This window comes from Tiliqua scincoides, chromosome 1, assembly GCF_035046505.1.
Source record: "Tiliqua scincoides isolate rTilSci1 chromosome 1, rTilSci1.hap2, whole genome shotgun sequence".
Lineage (NCBI taxonomy): Eukaryota > Metazoa > Chordata > Lepidosauria > Squamata > Scincidae > Tiliqua > Tiliqua scincoides.
Genome location: NC_089821.1, coordinates 114255597 through 114274613, shown reverse-complemented (window position 1 = coordinate 114274613; position 19017 = coordinate 114255597). Strand labels below are relative to the sequence as shown.

Sequence of the window (19017 nt, the reverse complement as noted above, 5' to 3'; positions counted from 1 at the left end):
TCCAGAATTAAATGTTATGGCTCATGGTAATCATTTGCAGGGCAGGGCTGCAGCCACATATGGGAGTTTTACAGAGTTCTTCAATCATTGGGGGGGGGGGAATTACATCCAGGTAAATTTGTTGTTTGTCCATATGGATTAATACGACTATGACCCCTCAGAAAATTGTTTTATATAGATATCCCAACTATACAACCTGACATACAGTTAGTACAAAACTAAGGGCACAATCCTGAAGTGCCCATGGGCCGACACAAGTCCCTTGCACCGGCTACCTTGCTGAGGTTTATGTCGGCCTGGTTGGGCAAGCCTCTGGGTTGGGTAGGGGGAGGGCAGGCAGTGGGCGGCCCCGGGGGCGGGTGGGGAGCAGGTGGTAGGGTTGGGATCCAGCAGTTATGCCAGATCAAAACCCCCATTCCTGGGGAGATCGGAGCAGATTCAAGTTGCTCCGCTCTCCTCGGACTTGCGCCACCTCCGGAGACCCATTGGGGCAAGGGCGCCTTACCCAGGGGTAAGGGAAAAAGTTTCCCCTTGCCTCTGGCTGAGCCATCTTGGGCCCCTATCCTGCGCTGGATACAGCACAAGCCTCTTGGCTTGCCTATTCCAGCACAGGGTAGGATTATGCCCATAGATATCAATTTGAGGCCTTCCAGAATTATGTCACGGGCCATGCAATCCTATCTTGCACTGGAATGAGGAGAACAGCAGGCCTGCCCCATATCCAGTGGGAGTTTCAGGCTGAAAGCGGCTCAGCCCAGGGGAATCGCTTCCCTTACTCCAGGTAGAGCTGCTGCAGCCCCAATAGATGTACTTGAATCTGCACCACCTCAAGAGGTGGTGCAGGTTCAAGCAGCCCAGAGCTGGCCCAGGCTCTCCAGGAATGGGGTCAGGGTCTGGCATAATAGTCAGCATAACAGCTGGGTTCTGACTCCGCCCCCCACTTCCCCACCACCAGCCCACCACCAGCCCATGGGCCCACCCACCACCCGCCTGCCGCCTGCTTCCCCACCACCAGCCCCCGGGCCCACCCACCACCCTCCCTCCCCCCATCCTGGAATGCCCCCTCCCCGCCCTCCCCACACACCCCCAGATCTCCATGCCAGTCGAGCTCAGCCAGCATGAACTTACCCTGTTCCGTCGCCATGGAGGTTGGATCTGGCCTCTGCGGGACAGTGCATCTCTGTGCACCTGTGCAGTTGATTCTGGAATAGGTGCGAACATGCTTTATAGCACATTTGAGACCCTCCTAGGCTGGCACAAAAGACTTGTGCCAGCCCAGCGCAATCTTAGGATTGCACTCTTAGTGTAGTTAAAAATTATAAGTAGCCACATTTGTATAGTAAGAAAAAAAAATCCAATTGCTACACTCTGCCACACCTTTATTAGAGCCAACCAAAAATGTCACAAAATGATGACCAGGCAAGCTTTTGAGTTCTCTAAACTCTTCATCAGGCTGGATGCTAAATGAAAATGGGGCATGGTGCAAAAGTGCCAAATTCTGCAGTTTATAACAGTAAGGACTGTTATATCTCAAAAGCTTGAGATGGAGTGCAGGAGGAATTAAGTAGACCACTGGTCGCAACCCACCAGTTCGTGTAAAGTTTCCCCCATCCCTTTAAGGGGCAGGGGGAGGAAAGAGGCAGGGAAGCAATCCCCAGTATCATGGCCGTATGGGGGGGCAAGGGGGGTGCTTGTGATTTATTTTATTTTTCACATTTTTATACCACCCTTCCTCCAAAGAACTCAGGGCGGTTTTACACAGCTGCTCCTCCCCTCCCAACTCTGTGAGATAGGCGAGGCTGAGAGAAAGTGACTGGCCCAAGGTCACCCAGGAAGCTTTGTGGCTGAGGGGGGATTTGAACCTGGATCATCCAGGTCTAAGTCCACCTCCCAAACCACTACACCACCCTGGCTGCAGCAGGCTGCAGGAGGAGCAGGGAGCCCTGCAAAGCCCTCTGCAGCAGTCCCCAAGGCTTGGAAAGTTCGGAGAAAGTGGGCGCAAAGCACTTCCATTTTGTAGCACTTCTCGCCCCCCCCTTAGCGGCGCAATCCTCAGGATCGCGTCGCTGCCCTAGCCTCTCCCCCGCAAGAACTTACTGAGGGAGTAAAGCTTCCTCAAAGTTTGAGAACCACTGAAGTAGACTGATCAACCTCACTAGCAGCTCAATCCTATCAGAACTTTTTCCTGCCTGTTAATGCAGCCATGAAAAAAGGCTTGCGCTGCATCCCAGCTGGGAGGAGCAGATCAGGAGGCTTGGAAGGGGTAAGACAAAATATTTTTCCTTACCTCCCTGTAAGCCTCTCGACTTCCCACATGTCCTTACGTGAGATCTCAAGCACTATGTATTCAATGAAGCACAACAGCAGGGAATCTGCAAGGGTCATAGATTCCTCATACACTGGGCAACCAGGCTTAAATGAGCTGCTGGCACATATGCAGCACAACTCAAGACAACTAATTCTTATACAATTAGCATCACGTTTCAGTTTGACTGTCTGCTTTACGAGCTCATAATTTGTTGCTGTATACATGAAACATATTGCTAGCTTGTGAGAGCGTATATTAAGTTCATTGAAGCATCACAATTTCATTCCCACTGCTAACATCACTTTAACTGCTTCTGTTATTGATTGATGCTTGAATAGTTGGGTTTCATTGATTGCCATACTATATGTATTATATTGGCAGTAAGGGTGATCAGATGTAAAGGGGGATTTGTTCTTGTCCCTTTTCAGACAGTTGTGCAGAAGCTGGAATATCAGCAAATGATTTTTGTCAGCCCACAAGAAGCTGTACCTGTTAGCATTTCCTCTCCTATTGGCCCTCTCTCACATCTGGTCAGCTTTGATGGCAATGCATATTCAGAGGAGGCTATGAAATGTGAGGTTGTAGAGCATTCGATGAACATCTTTGTGTGGGAGCCAGAACAAATGTTCAGTTTTTGTGTAGGAACTGACTCACTTGGGATTTGTTCCATGATTGTTTTCCATGTGAAAATGCATTTAAACATTCAGAGACTGAAGCTGAACTCCATCTATGTCAATCTTCTTGTGGAGGTATTCAGGTCTATGTCTGAGTGCACACGCAGAACACATTGACCACACGTTAATGTAAACCAAATGTTCATACAAGTCAAATGTGAACCAAATGGAAAAGACTAAAATCATGGTTTGGGGATAAAAGGAACCCTGTCAGCTGCATGAAAAACAAACCACAAATATCCATGTGGAACTGCCTTTGGATAACCATAAAAACCATGTGAAAACATCAAACTCATGTGATAAAAGAAAAGTTTGTTCTGGCTCTAACTTAAGACTGAATTGTGGCTTAAAATATGACAAAGCAATTGCATGGTAGCTATTTAGCTCACATTAATTTTAGATGAAATTACCTCCTGTCTGTCAAGCACTATCAGACTCAAAGGCCAAGCCTATGCTTATTTACTCAGAAATAAGTTCCATTATAGTCAATGGAACATAATCCTAGGTAAGTTTGGATATGATTGCAACTTCATACATACAATCTAGGCATTTTGTTGTGTTAGTTAATATTTTCAATTCAAAGTCTTACATTATAAACTTCCATGCAAATTTATATCCTTACTTATTAAAAGATAGGCTGGCATCCTTCAGTCTCGGAAGACTATGGTGTCACGCTCTGAATGGTGGTTCTGGAACAGTGTCCTCTCCAGTGCATGAAGCCTGGGTAAAGTAGGTATGGAGGATAGGCTGTTACCCATGCAGCAAATCCCCCCTCTCCACGTCGCTGAAATGGTCCAATGGAAAGGCAGAGGCCAATATGGTTGGTTCCAGCGGCGTTGCAGGAGTTGCCAGAACGTGACTGTGTTCAGCCATGAACTGCCTCAGGGACTCTGGCTCCGGATTTTGCCTCGAGGTTGACTCTGAAGCCTTTTCCATAACTGGATGTAGCCACAAGGCAGTGGAGGTTTGGGATCAGAGTTTTCCTTCTCTCAGATGAGCTGCCTCCCCAGGCTGACGAGTCCCATCTACCTGGTGGCTGTTTAGTTGCCTATAAGAATAGGCCCTCAGTTTGGCTGTACTTGATTAAAAGATATGATCTACAATATTATTCATTATTCAGTTCTGTGTCAAACAAGGCCATAAATTCCATTTTAAGGTCCAGCCCGAGAATAAGATACCTTATTTGTGAAGCTTAACATCAAAGTCCTTTTTCAACTAACCAAATGGATGGTGTTACTTGCTTCTATAGTCAACTTTCTTTTAAAGGTAATAAGGATTAGAAACGTAACTTGTTACAGCACCTAAATCTTTTAAAGCTGACCTGTGTAAAAAAAATATAATTTACCATCTCTGTGGAGACACAGAGTTCTTTTAAATCCAACCAAAGTAAGATGTGCTCCACACTAGTACAGTATTAACATGTACAGAGATCTTCTTAAACCAGGCAACTATGGTAAACAAAATCTCACTAAGAGTATACAGGTCGTGCCTCTCTATCCATGGTTTAGGGGCCCACGGTTTGAACCCATGGATTTGGCTGGTTCTGGACCCTCCAAACATGATCAGAGCTGTGTTCCAGTCATGTCCGGAGTGCCTTCTGAGGGTTGGGGAGGCTGCACACGGCCTCCCCGACCCTCAGAAGGCCTTCTAAAGTCTCCAGAATGAAGAAAATTGTCACTTCTGGTTTCAATTAAAAAAACAGACGTGACGATTTTCGGTCTTCTGGAGGCATTCTGCAGACCTGAACCTGTAATGGACCTGCTCTCATTGCGTCCAAGGGCAGGTCTGTGATATGCCGTCCCCCCATCATGCCGCCCCCCCATCGCTCCGCCACCTCCCCTCCCCAGGATACTCACCGAGGCTCACAGAGCCTCATGCAATCCACAACCCGACTCAAAAAGCTGTCTGAAGCTTCTCACAATGTTTTAACAATACTCCAATTTCCCAACGAAACCAGAAGTATTGCTTACGGGTGCACAAGAAGTCTCAGAAGGCTTTTCATGCTCTGCCAAGCACCACGCTGGGCTTCGCCCGCCAACAGGCAGGTGGCTCCAACAGGCAGGTGGGCAGTGAAGTGGGCAGAGACGGCAGTGGTGACCCTGTGGTAAGCACAGCGCTCAGTGCTTTTGCCCCCCCAGCCCTACCGCCACTGCCTCTTGTTTCATTTTTACAGCTCAATACGAACTGTGTTTACTTGCAAGTAAGACATGCAGCTGAATAGAACCTAACTGTAAGGAAGTATACTTCCCATACATCTGCATACAGATTTAGGAGTAACCTCTGTTGGATTCATGGTGATTTGATTTACTCCATACAAAGAATACTGGGTGGCACATTTTTGTTGTTGTGGAACCACAGACAATGAAAAATTAATTGTAACATGCAATTATCAGTGAACTTCCTGTGAACCCTCCAGGGAGTGCTTTAATGGATAAGGTATATTTTGAATGTTGATGAACAATACATTTTTAATAAAGTTGGATGAAATCAAATGAAGGCTGGCCCATCAGTCCCAATGAAAATGGAATTCAACTCCCCCCAAGTTTGTTAATTATATGGGTTTGTTTCTCTGCATGAAGAGCTCTTAATTTTAGAAAGAATGTGTGAGTGTGCCTGACTTTAAGAGGTGCTAGAGGGAAAAAAGTGATTCTACAATAAATAAAGTAAAAATATCATTGGAAGAAGAGGGGTTGTCTCTAGTTCAATGATTGCTCAGAACTATATATATAGTAAGTATATCATTGTTATGGAAAGCTATGATGATATTTCTTGTGTAACTCTGCCATCTCTTGGGGCCGAATTAGATAATATGTGCAAACACATTTCCTTTTTATACTGTTCACACTCAGTTAACCTCTGAGTTGGCAATACAGATAATTCAGAAATGATGTATTTTGCTGTTGGAGTAAACTCTTGCTGTTTGAAACTGAAAATGTAAATGCACTCATCACATGACTGAACTGGTCACCTGTCGCTTAACTAGCCCAGCACCAAGATGACCCAGGACCTACACTGATTCATCTGTGACAGTTAACATCACCATCTGCCTCACAACATACTTCCTGGGACAACACGCTTTACATTGTTCTCTTTACAACAGCAGTGGTAAGAACAAAGAGCTGGAAAGTTATTTAACATTATGGTCCCCAGGATCACTCATAACTGTCCCACCACCAAGACACACCAGAAACCATCTCATCTGCATGAGAAAAAAAAACCACACACCTGAGCGCCTTTTTCATCTGATGCAGCCTTGCCCTGCCAATACACTTCCTTGCGACAGGGCCCCTAACTACAGCAGTGACAGAAACATCAGAAAACTGGAGACAGGTTTCAATAGAATCATAGAGTTGAAAGATGAAGGTAGTCCAACCCTCCTGCCTGTAGCAGGAAATCCACGTAGAGTATCTCTAGCAGGTGCCCATCAAATCTCTGCTTGAAGATTTCCAGGGAGGGAGAATCCACCACCTTTCTCAGCAATCTATTCCACTGCCCAACTGCCCTTACAGTCAATAAGGACTGAGATGTGTCCCCCACAGGCCGGCACCAAGCTTAACATGGCTCTGTGAGGTGCACCTTGACCAGCTCTCCTCACACACCTGTCTTCTACCCTGGCCATGCCAGGTGCACTGTGACCATAATCACTACATCTTCTCCCCTCAGGGAACCAGGCTGACAGAGGGCTCTTGGCCAAGCTGCCTCTCTTAGTTCACTCCTCACCAGCTCTCTTGGTTGCTTGGCTAATAACCAGTTGGGAGGCCCATAATTACTGCCAGCATCTTGAAGTAGGTGTTGGCAGTTGAAAAAGATGAGCCAAACATGGTTACAGGGAAATCCTTCCCCCCACATTTCCCTCATGTTGAAATGAAAAGTCTTTTAGGAGAACTTTTCCCACCACTTTATTTACTATATAGCACAATGGAGTGAAAAATCCTCTCAGCATGTTAAGGAAACATTCCTTTATAGCTGTAGTGGAGAGAGAAAAAAAAAGCTTCCTTGGCATTAAAAAAAAATGAGAATGTAAAATGTTCATATAGAGACAGAAATGGCAACATCTGAAACATAATCAGCATTATTTGCCTCATTTTTTTCTTTGCCATTCACTGGTCTGTCGCCAGTGGAAAATTCCAGGCCATTCATGAGAACACAGGTGTATAAATCAAATGACAACGGAAATGTATCTTCCAGCCTTCAATAAATAAAGTGCAGCTGCAATAATTTTCAGAATGAAGGGTTTAGCATTTTCATTTTATAAACACCTCAAGTCACTAACGCTCATAATGTCACTGCTGGTTCATTGTGCACCCGGCAAACGGTGCGTTCCACTTTGCAACTCGCAAAAATTGGCCAGAGAAAATATTGTGCTGTAGAATATGATTGTTATAGTGAGTTTAATTTTAGAAGATGAGTTGTGTGACCCCACTTACAGGTCGGCTAGCAGATTTTTTCACCGCACAATGTGATTTAAAGTGACAGTACCATTTAAGCTCAAATACGGAAACCGAGGAAGAAAAAGGAAATGAGTTTACACATGAGACTCTGGGAGCAAATTGAATGCAATCAATCACTTGCACAGGCCCCAGAAATGTGTAAACATTTCCACAGAAGGTGATGACAGAAGGATGTTTGTCTCAGGGTTTCTTAAGCCACAGTCAGCATTTCTCTTCCACAGTGTACTTGTGCCTTCACCTTCTTTTCAGGAAGTACAATATCTCCCCCCTTTTTCCTTCAAGCAAGACGCTTCTCGGATAAACCAGACCCCCTTATAATAAGAACTGAAACATCTCTGTGTAAACTGTATAATGTATTTTTGCTAGTGATTGTATTCCATTGGTTTAGGTTTTGTTCTCTATTCCTTGTGAGGAAAACGAACGGTCTGGTTCAATGCATGCTGAAGTTCACGGCTGTTATTCCATTTGTCTCGCAGGGAGCTCTTATGAAAGAGAGAGAGACAGAATACAAAACATTGTCAGTAAAAGACTTATCACAATAAGCATGGAAAAGATGCTCATTAAGAAATATGTTGACTGTTTACTGACACTTGAAAGGTATCGTTCGTTTTTTGGCTTGAAACAAAAAAAACCTTTGTTCGGGGGGGGCGAACACAGGCTTTCTCCTTATAAGTGGCTTGGATGCTAATGTTTTAGAGTCAGCTGGTGTGCACCTCATTAATTATCCCTGAACACCAATGTTCACAAACAAAGTGCGGGTTGTTCCACTTTACTGGAGAGCTGGTTTAAAGCCAAAAAATGGGAAAAGGGAACAGATCAATAAATAATTATGTGTTTGACCTGAACTTAATGGGTACTTTACTTCATAGCCAAATGTGTTGCTATTTTTTTTTTTTTTTTTTTGCATGCCTCATTCTCCAAAAGCTAGGAATTTCAGGAGAGCCTTTAAATCGGAAAGTTTTTCTTTGGACACAACTTATGGTGTCCTGGTGGTAATATTCATTTTTGTTTACAAGTGCATTGCTTGTTAGGCATTTCTGGAGCAAAGAAATCCTCCTAGCATAAAAGTAGGTCACACTAATCTCAAAGTCATGTAATGGCCAATGACATGGACAGAAAAATGTAAAGTACTGTAGTAGAAAAGCACAATAAAATATCATGACAAAGAAATCAGTGACAGGTTGCCACACTTCAGTGGCATCCAGAATCTTTAATCTGACAACTGTTCAGTCTTCCTAACAGAGACAGAATCATCAAACCTACCCCCCCCCCAATCCAGACCAGCAACCTGACAGTAAATCTCAATTGCTGCTTTTCCTCTTCTTTGTACATTTAGATAGACATCAAGCCCATTTCAGTCATTCCCAACCTTCAGGGAGATTGCCTCAAAGTCTATTCCAATTAGAGTTCATTGAGAGAATAAGGGCGCAATCCTAACCCCTTATGTCAGTGCTTTCCAGCACTGGCATAGCAGTGCCAATGGGATATGTGCTGCATCCTGCAGTTGGGTGCCACTCATGAAGGCTTCCTCAAAGTAAAGGAATGTTTGTTCCCTTACCTCAGAGCTGCATTGCCCTTATGTCAGTGCTGGAAAGCTGGAAAGCATTGACATAAAGGGTTAGGATTGCACCCTTAGAAAATTAGAGTTCATTGTCCTCCATGAATTACCAGTCTGCATCAAAACTTAAGACAGTACAGCATGGCACACAATAGCCATAGAGTGTTAAAGGGGGCAGGTACGAGGGCAGATCAGGCCTGGGAAGGGGGCAGGAATGGTGACAGCAGCATCCACCAAATCCAAACCCCCTTCCTGGACTTGATCACATGACCCATGATTTGCAGACATGTACCAGCAAATTTGCCAGCACTGGTCTGAGTACACCCATCCACACCTCAGGGGCACAAATGTTCCCTTACCCAGAGAACTCCAGGACTGCCCTTCCCTACAAGATGCAGTGTGCACCTTTTGAATGCAGTGTGCAGCTGCATCAGAGGCAGGGTCATATATGATTGGGTTGCAATATACCTTTTATGTGTATCTGGGATTTTTGTTTTAATTTCAGTTTTTACTTTTTATACTGTATATTTGTTTTTAACTGTTGCAACCCTCTCAAGGGTTTGGAATGAAATGAACTACAGATAGATCTTTAAATGATGTATAAGTAACAAAGTGGGAATAAGGGCAGGAGACTAAAAGACTCCAAAGAAGAAATACAAAGTTAGTTTTTTTGTAGTATAGTCTTAGTGGGAATTGCCATGATAAGTTTCTGCACATCAGAATTTACCACTGTACCTTTGCCTGCCCTCCTACCCATGCCTGAGTCTGACCACCTGGAGACTGACCCTTGCTGAGGCCTGGCAAAAGTACAGGAAGGTTGCAGTAGGTTAAACATTTGGAAAAACTTCCTATTTAAATGGTAAAAGAGTTCAGCAAAGGGACAAGTTATCAAGGAAAGCTGTAGGAGTTCCCCTCCCCTGCCCACTTATGTAGGATTCAAAGGACATCTGGGCAGGCATCTCTCTGGGATAGTTCATCGTTTTGCAATAATACAAAAATCTGTGCAAACTGGACAATTCAAATGAACAGCAATTCTGTTGGTTAGATATTGCACGGAAGGGCAGCCCCGTTCTGAGCTGCCTGGTGCACAGGGCTGCTATGGCACTGAAAAAAATGGCTGCTGCGGCTTCCAAAGCATGCCAGGCAGCCGCCGGCAGCTGCTTGGGGAACGGGACATTTGTCCCATTCCCTCACGTAAGGGAAGTAGCCCCACAATGTGGCTATTCAATCTGTGGCAGCTCTTTAGCCAGGGCAGAATCAAGGAGTCCCATGATAGGCCACGAAGCCTGACATGGGGCTCTGGGTTCAGTGGAGCTGAGCTCCACGGGTCCCATCCCCCTCCTGCACCGCTCCCTCCCTGCCATGCCTCCTCCCTGCCCTCCCCCCGCTCTGGGACGCCTCCTCCCTGACTCCCCCCATGCCCCCACTCACCTCTCCTCCGCTCAACTGCTTGGGTGAGCCACAGAGCGGAAGACCTCTGCAGAGCTGGCCCAGAACTAGAGCTGGCCCAGAGCTCGCTCGCGCTGGACTAGCAATGGCACTGGGCCTACAGTAAGGCTCACAAACGTGCCTTATGGCACATTTGCAACAGTGCATGCCGGTGGTGAGCCAGCGCGCAAGGCTCAGTATTGGGCCCTCAATAATACCAAAAAATCCCATTCAGCACCAATATTTTCCCATGGTTCCTTCCAAAGCACTGCAGATTCTAGTGTATATTCTCCCTGTACAGTGAATAGGAAGTAAATGGTGCTGACGGGGAGGCAGCAGGAGCCGCAATCCTGCAGAGAAGGGGTAAGCACCAAGCAGCGCAGGGGCATAGGAAAGGTGGCGGGAGGGTATGGGGGAGGTGTTTCTGGGTAGGGGAGGGTGTGGAGAGGGCACAGCAAGAGGAGGACCAGGCCCAGGAGGGGGGTGGGACCAGCGAAGGCCCTGTCTGGCAAATCCTATCCCCTGTGAAAGGCTCAGAAGCCTGAAATAGCAAAACAGCTGGCTCAGACTCAAGTAGACCCATCAAGCAGGATGGGGTGTTACTTGTGGTAAGGGGACAAATGTCCCCTTCTTAGGAGAACACCTCCAGCCTGCTTGGATATTGCATAGGCCCCAGCACTTGCCATTTAGCACCACTGCTCCTGGGTTGGATAGATTTGGGCCATAAGTCTCTTGCTTCTTGCCTTACTCTTTTTTTTGAACAGCCTTCAATACGCTTTGTATTGAAGTTCTGGATGCAAATGCGACAAAGATATGAGGAAAAACAAATCAACAGCATGATCACAGTCATTGATTTGGGAATCTCAATTTTAAAAGCACACAGAGTATGATATCATTATTCTCTCTACCAATTGGTTATTTGGCTAAAGCTATTTCTAAGAAAACGGAATACTACAGCAACTGTCAAATACTGTGCTGTTATAAATAGGGGAGGAAGCTAAGGATCAAACTGCACATTATGTGAAGAACGTGCTTGCATTTCTATTTCTTTTTTGTCTTTGAATAGTAGCTCTGCCCCTCGTGTGTGTGTGTGTGTGTGTGTGTGAGAGAAAGAGAGAGAGAGAGAGAGAGAGATCCTGATTAGTACTGAAACATGGAGGAGGGGAGGTTCAGCCCTTTCCTCTCTCCATTTTCCTAACAAAAATCCTTCCACCAAGCTGCTTTTCTCCCTGGGGAGGGAAGCTGCTATTGTTTTGAACAAATAACAGCTTGGTGGTGTGATCATCAGGAAAAAGAAGGAGAGGCAAGAGTTAAATCCCCATCTTCCACCATGCTACCAGTGTGGATTCGGTCTTGTCTCTGCTTAAAAAGGCGGGGGATATGAAAATACAAGCACATTTTTCAGGTCATGAATAGGTTGACCTATAAATACTCAGAATTACAAAATAAAAAAAACTTATATAAATTGGAATCCAAGCATTGACTGTATTAGAACTTTCCTAAAACTACTCAATACATTTACAGCCCTGTCCTAACTAACAGCCCTGAGCTGCTCAGTGCCCAGGACTGCAGCAGCGCCAAAATGGCTGATGCTGCTTCCCATGAATGCTGGACGGCTGCTGGCAGCTCCTGACGCCTCCTCAGGGGAAGGGGACATTCATCCCCTTCTCCCGACTAAGGGAAGAGGCCTTGCAATGGGGCTACTCAACTCTATGCTGGCTATTTAGCTGGCACAGAGTAAAGTAGCCCCGTATCAGGCTAGGAGGCCCGATGTGGGGCTATGGATCCGGAGGAGCTCAGGCCCCTCTTCTGCCCCACTCCCTTCCCCTGCCCCACCTTCTTCCCACTCTGCCTCTGCCCCAGAATACCTCCCTCGCACCCCCACTCACCTCCCTGCTGCCTGGCGCTCTTTTGGAGTGCCAAGTGGCGTCTGGCCAGGCTCACACTGGACTAGATATGGCATGTGCTGGCGCCACCAATCCCATCCCCTCCCAGGCCATTCTGCCCACTCCCTTCCATCTCCTCCACATTCCATCCCTACCGTCCTTTCCCCACGCTCCTCCTGCCCTGTACGAGACTTAGCCTGGTCTGGCAGACCGCATGATGACTGTCGGCGCACTCAGGAATACTCCGACTTTCCTGCTGGTGCATTGGTTATGAACACTGCCGCAAAGCATGTTACTACACTTTTGCAACAGTGTGTGCCAACAGAAGTTTTGCAAGTATGGTTTTGCAAGTGCAGCTCAACCATAGGATCAGGCTGTTACTGCATTTCATTTATTTTTTTCCTGTGTTGAAAAAGGTGTCCCAATTTCATTTATTTCTATTCGGATTTGCTACAAAGACATTTGCATTGTTTAAAGTAGTTTCAACTACCACTTTCCTCCGACTCCATTCTCCTCACAATCCTCTGTCTCATTTGTCCTCATTCCTGGTTGGTCCTTTTGGCTGTGGTGATCCACAGGATTAACTACATGACACCTGGTTGTTCATAAATGAAATAACGTTAGTCACCTCAGATTCAACAGCACGATGGACGAATGTGGTTGAAAGCAAAGGAGGAAAATCCTGCTGACAGGAAGCCCCAAGCAGACCATGAAAAGGATTTTAATTTGCGGCAAGGCAGCACAATTATTTGATAAAAGCAATCTTTACAGTCTTTTGGGGTATATCAAAAGTGGCATGTTCATAGCAAAAGTTAAGATTAGAGAACACTCAGCATGGTCCTAATGTTTGTTCACAAAACCAGCGTACGGCAGTTGATTATTTAGGTTACTCAAATGTTGAATTTTGCTTACAAGGCCAACCCAATAAACATTTCAGAACAGAAAAGACAGGTTGCTGCATCAAAGAAGCTATGGAACAGAAAACTGAAAATTGCCAAGATAGTCTGGAAAATATTTCAAAGAGATTATTTCCTGCGTTTCATTTTATTCCCTTGAAAAGCTCTTAGAGTCTTGCAACTGAGAACAAAGAAATGCATGACAATTGATGGAAAATGAGAAGCAGATATAACAGGACCAAATCCAAAACCTACAATTGGAAGATAACTCCATTCGTTCCAAGTAACTTTGGATCAGGCCTATAACACTTACTTAAATGAAACTGGGTAATTGAATTGACAGAGTAAATATGGCATGGAAAGCTCCATACAGTTGGATTTTAGGAGTAAAGTAGTGGTTCCCAAACTGTGGGTCAGGACCCACTGGTGGGTCACAACCTAATTTTTGGTGGGTCTGCAAAGGGGGATAGAAAGATCAGATAACTAATTGCCTCAAGCCTTGAGGCTATTCAAAAATCAAATACTGTAGCTGCTAATTACCCTGCAAAGAACTCAGCTCCTGCAGTTTATAAGATAGTTGCTGACTGCCCTGCAAGGGGTTGAGCTCCAGCAATCTGCATGCATGTGTAAATATAGGGAGAATATTTGAGGATATCTTTTCTGGTTACAATTACTTATCAATCAATCAATCAGTTATTTCTTTCTATAACTCCTTTTTTAAAATTAGGTGGGTTCCGAAAGAGTATTGCTTTAAATTAAAAAAAGTGGGTCCCAGTACTAAAAAATTTGGGAACCACTGGCATAAATGGTTGGCTGCCAAGGCCTGTAAGATTGTGCACATGTTGGGAAGGAGGGAGGAGGATGGGTAGAACGGGTGGGGGTTGAGTTGAACAGGGATGCAAAGGGGGTAGAGAAGAGGGTAGGTTTGGCAGCAGTAGCACCTGCTGAAATCCTAATCCCCTTCCTGGGCCCAATCCACCTTCACCGTTCAACATGGACATCCACTAAAATTAAGGGTACAAGAATTCAAACAAACAAAAGCAAATATTTATTTATCCAGCAAGTAATTACTCTGTGGAACTCCTTGCCTCAGGCTGTGATGATCACACCTGGCCTACATGCCTTTCAGGAGGTCTACATGCCTTTCAGGGCAGGAGGTCTGGTCTAGAGGGTAGAGCCTCCATTTGCCTGAAGATTAACATCCACAAGGTCGCCAGTTCGAGGCCACCGGCACCGTGCGACCTTGAAGCAGCTGGCAAGCTGCAGCTGAGCTGTTCAATCTGCTCGGAGCGTGGGAGGATGGAGGCCAGAATGTTAAACCAGATCGTAGTGTAACATCTTGAATGTGGTGGTTCTTGAAAGAGAGAACCTTCTTTCAATTTGTAAAAATCCCTGCGTGGATTTAATAAGCCTGCCTGTGTAAACCGCCTTGAATAAAGTCTTGAATAAAGACCAAGAAAGGCGGTATATAAATACTGTATATTATTATTATTTATTTCAGAGGGGACTGTACAGACTTATGAAGGAAAAGTCCATCACAGGTTACAATCTACAATGACTATATGCAACCTCCAGATTTTAGAGATAACCTATCTCTGAATGCCAGTTGCAAGGAGTGGCAACAGGACCCAGGCATCTTATTGTCTTCAGTGCTCCCTAAGACATCTAATGGGGTATTAGGCATTTGTATCCTGGACAATTGTGTCCTGGTCAAATGCGCCTTGATCATTGCAGTATTTGGACATTCACATCAGTGGCGTTGCTAAGGGAGTGCAGGCTGCACCGGGTGAAACGCACGGGGGGGGGTGACACCATTACAGGCCAAAATGTTTAAAATCTTGGTACTTTTGAATAATACCATCATGTTATATTTATTTATTTATTCCCATTTTTATACCGCCCTTCCTCCAAAGAGCTCAGGGTAGTTTACACAGCTGCACCCCTCCTTCTTGTCCTCACAACAACCTTGTGAGGTAGGTGAGGCTGAGAGAAAGTGACTGGCCCAAGGTCACCCAGGAAGCTTCGTGGCTGAGCAGTGATTTGAACCTGGATCTTCCAGGTCTGAGTCCACCTCCCAAACCACTACACCACCCTGGCTCTCAATCAATTTATATATCAATCTAAAAAATCTATAAAAAGCAGATGGTTTTTTAGTCTCTTTTGATTCTTTGATTTGATGAATGTACTGGGAATAAATGCTTTCAGGATGCCAAATAATGATAAAAGAGAAGATAGCAATGCTCACTGAATTGATTTAAATCCAAATGTTGTTTGGAAAGGGTTAGGAGAATCCTACTGTCATATCAAATTAATACATTAGCCATTTATTCCTAGGATAAACCATTAACAATCACTGTGAAATTACAGTAAAACCTTGTAAACGAAGAGCCTACTAGAATGCAATCTAAAGTTAATCAGAATGCCACATGAAAATGTAAACTCTTTTTACAGAATTTAACTACTCTAAAATTAAAAGGAACCCTGAAAACACGAAGACAACCCTGTCATCAAAATGCATGAGCGGGATATAGCTGATTGAAATGTGATTCACAGCACTACTGAATGAATTTGAATAGGAACAAATTGCTAATGTAGTTATCCTGAGCAGGGTGATAGCCTTGATTCCAGGTAGAATGCAGGTACCTACTTGAAAAGGATACATATGGGTAGTCTCTAACTCCTCGAAAGCTGATTAGGAACAACTGCTGCCATGTGCTGGAATTAAGGTTTTGGATCATGGTGGCATTATACAGTGATGCCTCGAAAGATGAATGCCTCGCGCAACGAAAAGCTCACAAGACGAAAGCGTTTTGCGATTTTTTTGGTGACTTGCAAGACGAATTTTTCTATGGCCGTGCTTCGCAAGATGAATTTTTTTCCTTTTTTTTTTCTTGGTTTGTTTTAAATCGCACTTCGCAAGACGAAAATTTCGCAAAACAAAACAACTCACAGAACGAATTAATTTCGTCTTGTGAGGCACCACTGTACTTCAGACTAATTTAATTATATTTTAATCAAATTTAATCAAAATCAAACATGTATTGATCAAAAGCAGGACTGTATAATCTCTGTAGAATCAATTTAAGTTTGATGTCTAGGCATTTCTTATTCTAATCAAGAAGCCGCAAAATTTGAATAAGTATAGCTAAGGTACATGACATTCTCTCTATGAATTTTTAAAAAAATATATACCTTAAAACAGTAGCTCTCAACCTTTTAGCACTGGGACCAACTTTTTAGAATCAGAATCTGACAGGACCCACCGGAAATGATGTTATGACTGGAAGTGACATCATCAAGCAGGAAAATTTTTTAACATCCTAGGCTGCAATCCTATCCACACTCAGGAGGCGCAGCCCAATCCTGAGCTGCTCGCAGCGCCCAGGTTTGGCAACTCCGTGGAGGGCTGCCACCAGATCCTACACCTCCTGCGCTGCCGTGGGAGGCACCTCGGGAGAAGGGGACATTCATCCCTTTCCCCAGAGTAAGGGAAGCAGCCCTGCAAATGGGGCTACTCTCTTTGGCGCCGACCAAAAGATCGGTGCTAAAGTAAAGGCACTTGTGTAGGGCGCACAGCCCTGCACGAGCACCCTGGATCCTGTGGAGCACAGCTCCGCAGATCCACCTCTCTCCCTCCCCCCGACACGCCTCCTGCCCGCCCCCTGGCACGCCTCCCCCCTTCCCAGAACACCTCCCCCACGCTCCCGCCTCCCGTTCTGCAGCCCGGCAGTCCAGGAGACCGCCAAGCTGCAGAACCCAGGTGACCGCCACGCACTAGCTCAGCTTCGGCTGGTGCTGGCCTAGCTCCAGAGGGAGCCCAGCTGTGAGCCCCGCAAACGTGCCTTACGGCATGTTTGCGACTGTGGTCTGCGGCACGTAGCCATGCCGCAGACCACAGGATTGGGCTCTCAGTCTCATTGACTATCATTGTTAAAAGCCTATACATAGTAGCCTGTTAAAAGTACAGATGTGTAACATTTCCCTAAATGCAGTCACATACCATAGTAGCATCAAATCTAATATATTATAAATAAAATATTGAAATGAATGGGGACCCACCTGAAATGGGCTCGTGACCCACCTAGTGGGTCCCAACCCACAGTCTGAGAAACACTGCCTTAAAAAAAAATCAAGGCTATGAGATTTGGTAGGGAGAATCTCAAATGATCTTTTGAAGTTCTAGACAAAAAGTTTGAATAAAATACAAATCTAAGAAATGTAAATAATTTAAATATACATTCACAAATCAAGTATTCTGCTAAATGGAAGGTGATTATTTTATTACTTATTATTACCTTAAAAAGAAGAGGGGAAGAAAGGTTTTTAAAAAAGGAAGCATCTTAGCAAAATTATAGTATAGTATAGTATAGTTATTTGATTTTTCTCTGTAAACCACTTTGTGAACTTTTAGTTGAAAAGCTAAATAATATTAATATTTTCAATTTAGTTGAAAAGCTAATAATAATAATAATAATAATAATAATAATAATAATAATAATAACCTACTTGAAACTGATAACAGTAAAATGGTGAATGAGTTAATTGTTGCATTACAGATCACTCCCTTGTGCAATGTGTGTTCCTCAGCAATGACTTCAATAAGCCAATTCACATAAAGAAGTTGTGCTTTATAGACAGACAAAAATGAGAATAGTTCACTGACCTAATTCATTCAATGATCTTTTAGCCCATCTATTTCAGTTTATATTGTTTGAGGGCCGCTTGGCTGGTTTGCCAAGGAGTTTCTTCTCCTCATGAGGTTCCAAGCAGATGTTCATCTGCTTCAGAGGTCACTACGCAATGGTTTCTTAGGGCAGAAGCTGTTTCCCTCTTCAGAGCAAACCTTTTAGCAGAACAAAACAAAACATCAGTTTCACTTATTCTGCTTCTACTAACTTTTCCTAATTTCCTAGTCCTGACTTTCTCAACCCTGTGATTCAACAAGCAGAAATAGAGTCTACCAGTCATGTACCTTTGCTGAGATTTGTGATATTTCTATCTCACCCTTCCATCAAGGAGCTCAGGATGCCGTTTGCCTCAGTGGTGGGCTAGAAGCTGGCAGCAGCAGCAGACTGGGAATGAAGTGCACCCGGAATCCCCCATCCCTTTGGAACCCTTACAGTCTGCTATTGATACAATCCACTTCACCTATCTCATGGCTGGCCAACAGTGATGTCATCATTAGAAGAAAAAGACATGAAACTAAACTAGACATGATCCTAAATAAGTCATTGAAACTTTTGTGAGTTTTTTATTAAATTAAATAGCAAACTGGGAGTGACTAAGGGCCAAATCCTATTCAGCTTCACAGCCCTGGTGTAGTTATGCCCATGAGATGTATGCTGCATCCTGTAGAGGGTGGGTAGTCATGAAAGCCTCCACAAGGTAAGGGAATATTTGTTTCCTTGACTTGGGGCTGCATTGCAGCTGCACCAGTGCTGGAAAGTTGGATAGGATTGGGCCCTAAATAGGCTGAAAACATGGTTAGAGGGTAAGGGGGTAGGGGAGATTTAGTACAGTCAGACTGCATCTTATGCACAATAGACTCACAAATTCAAGTACAGTATATAGGAAATACATTCAGTCTGTCCCCCCAAAAAGGAGAAAAATGGAGACAATGGTGAAGGGGCACTAAAATTTAGCAAAAGTGCTCAAAAACAAAAGAAAAAAAAATAAGGTGTTTCAGTTGGGTCCCCTTTGACATCCGAAGCGTAGTGAAGCAGGGCCGTGTTCTTGCGCCAACCTTGTTTGGGATTTTCTTCGCTGTCCTGCTGTCCTGGGATTTTCTTCGCATGCCTTTGGAACTGCAACAGAAG

The 19017-nt window shown here is 44.6% G+C and overlaps 1 long non-coding RNA gene across 1 annotated transcript in view; it reads right to left on the bottom strand.

Moving 5' to 3' along the window:
• Window positions 1–7341: 7341 nt before the first annotated feature.
• The window catches only part of LOC136636606 (uncharacterized), a 93499-nt gene continuing 81823 nt past the window's right edge, over window positions 7342–19017 (bottom strand). Inside the window, exon 2 of the long non-coding RNA XR_010793531.1 lies at window positions 7342–7915. This is a non-coding gene — a long non-coding RNA (uncharacterized lncRNA). The remainder of the gene's footprint in view (window positions 7916–19017) is intronic.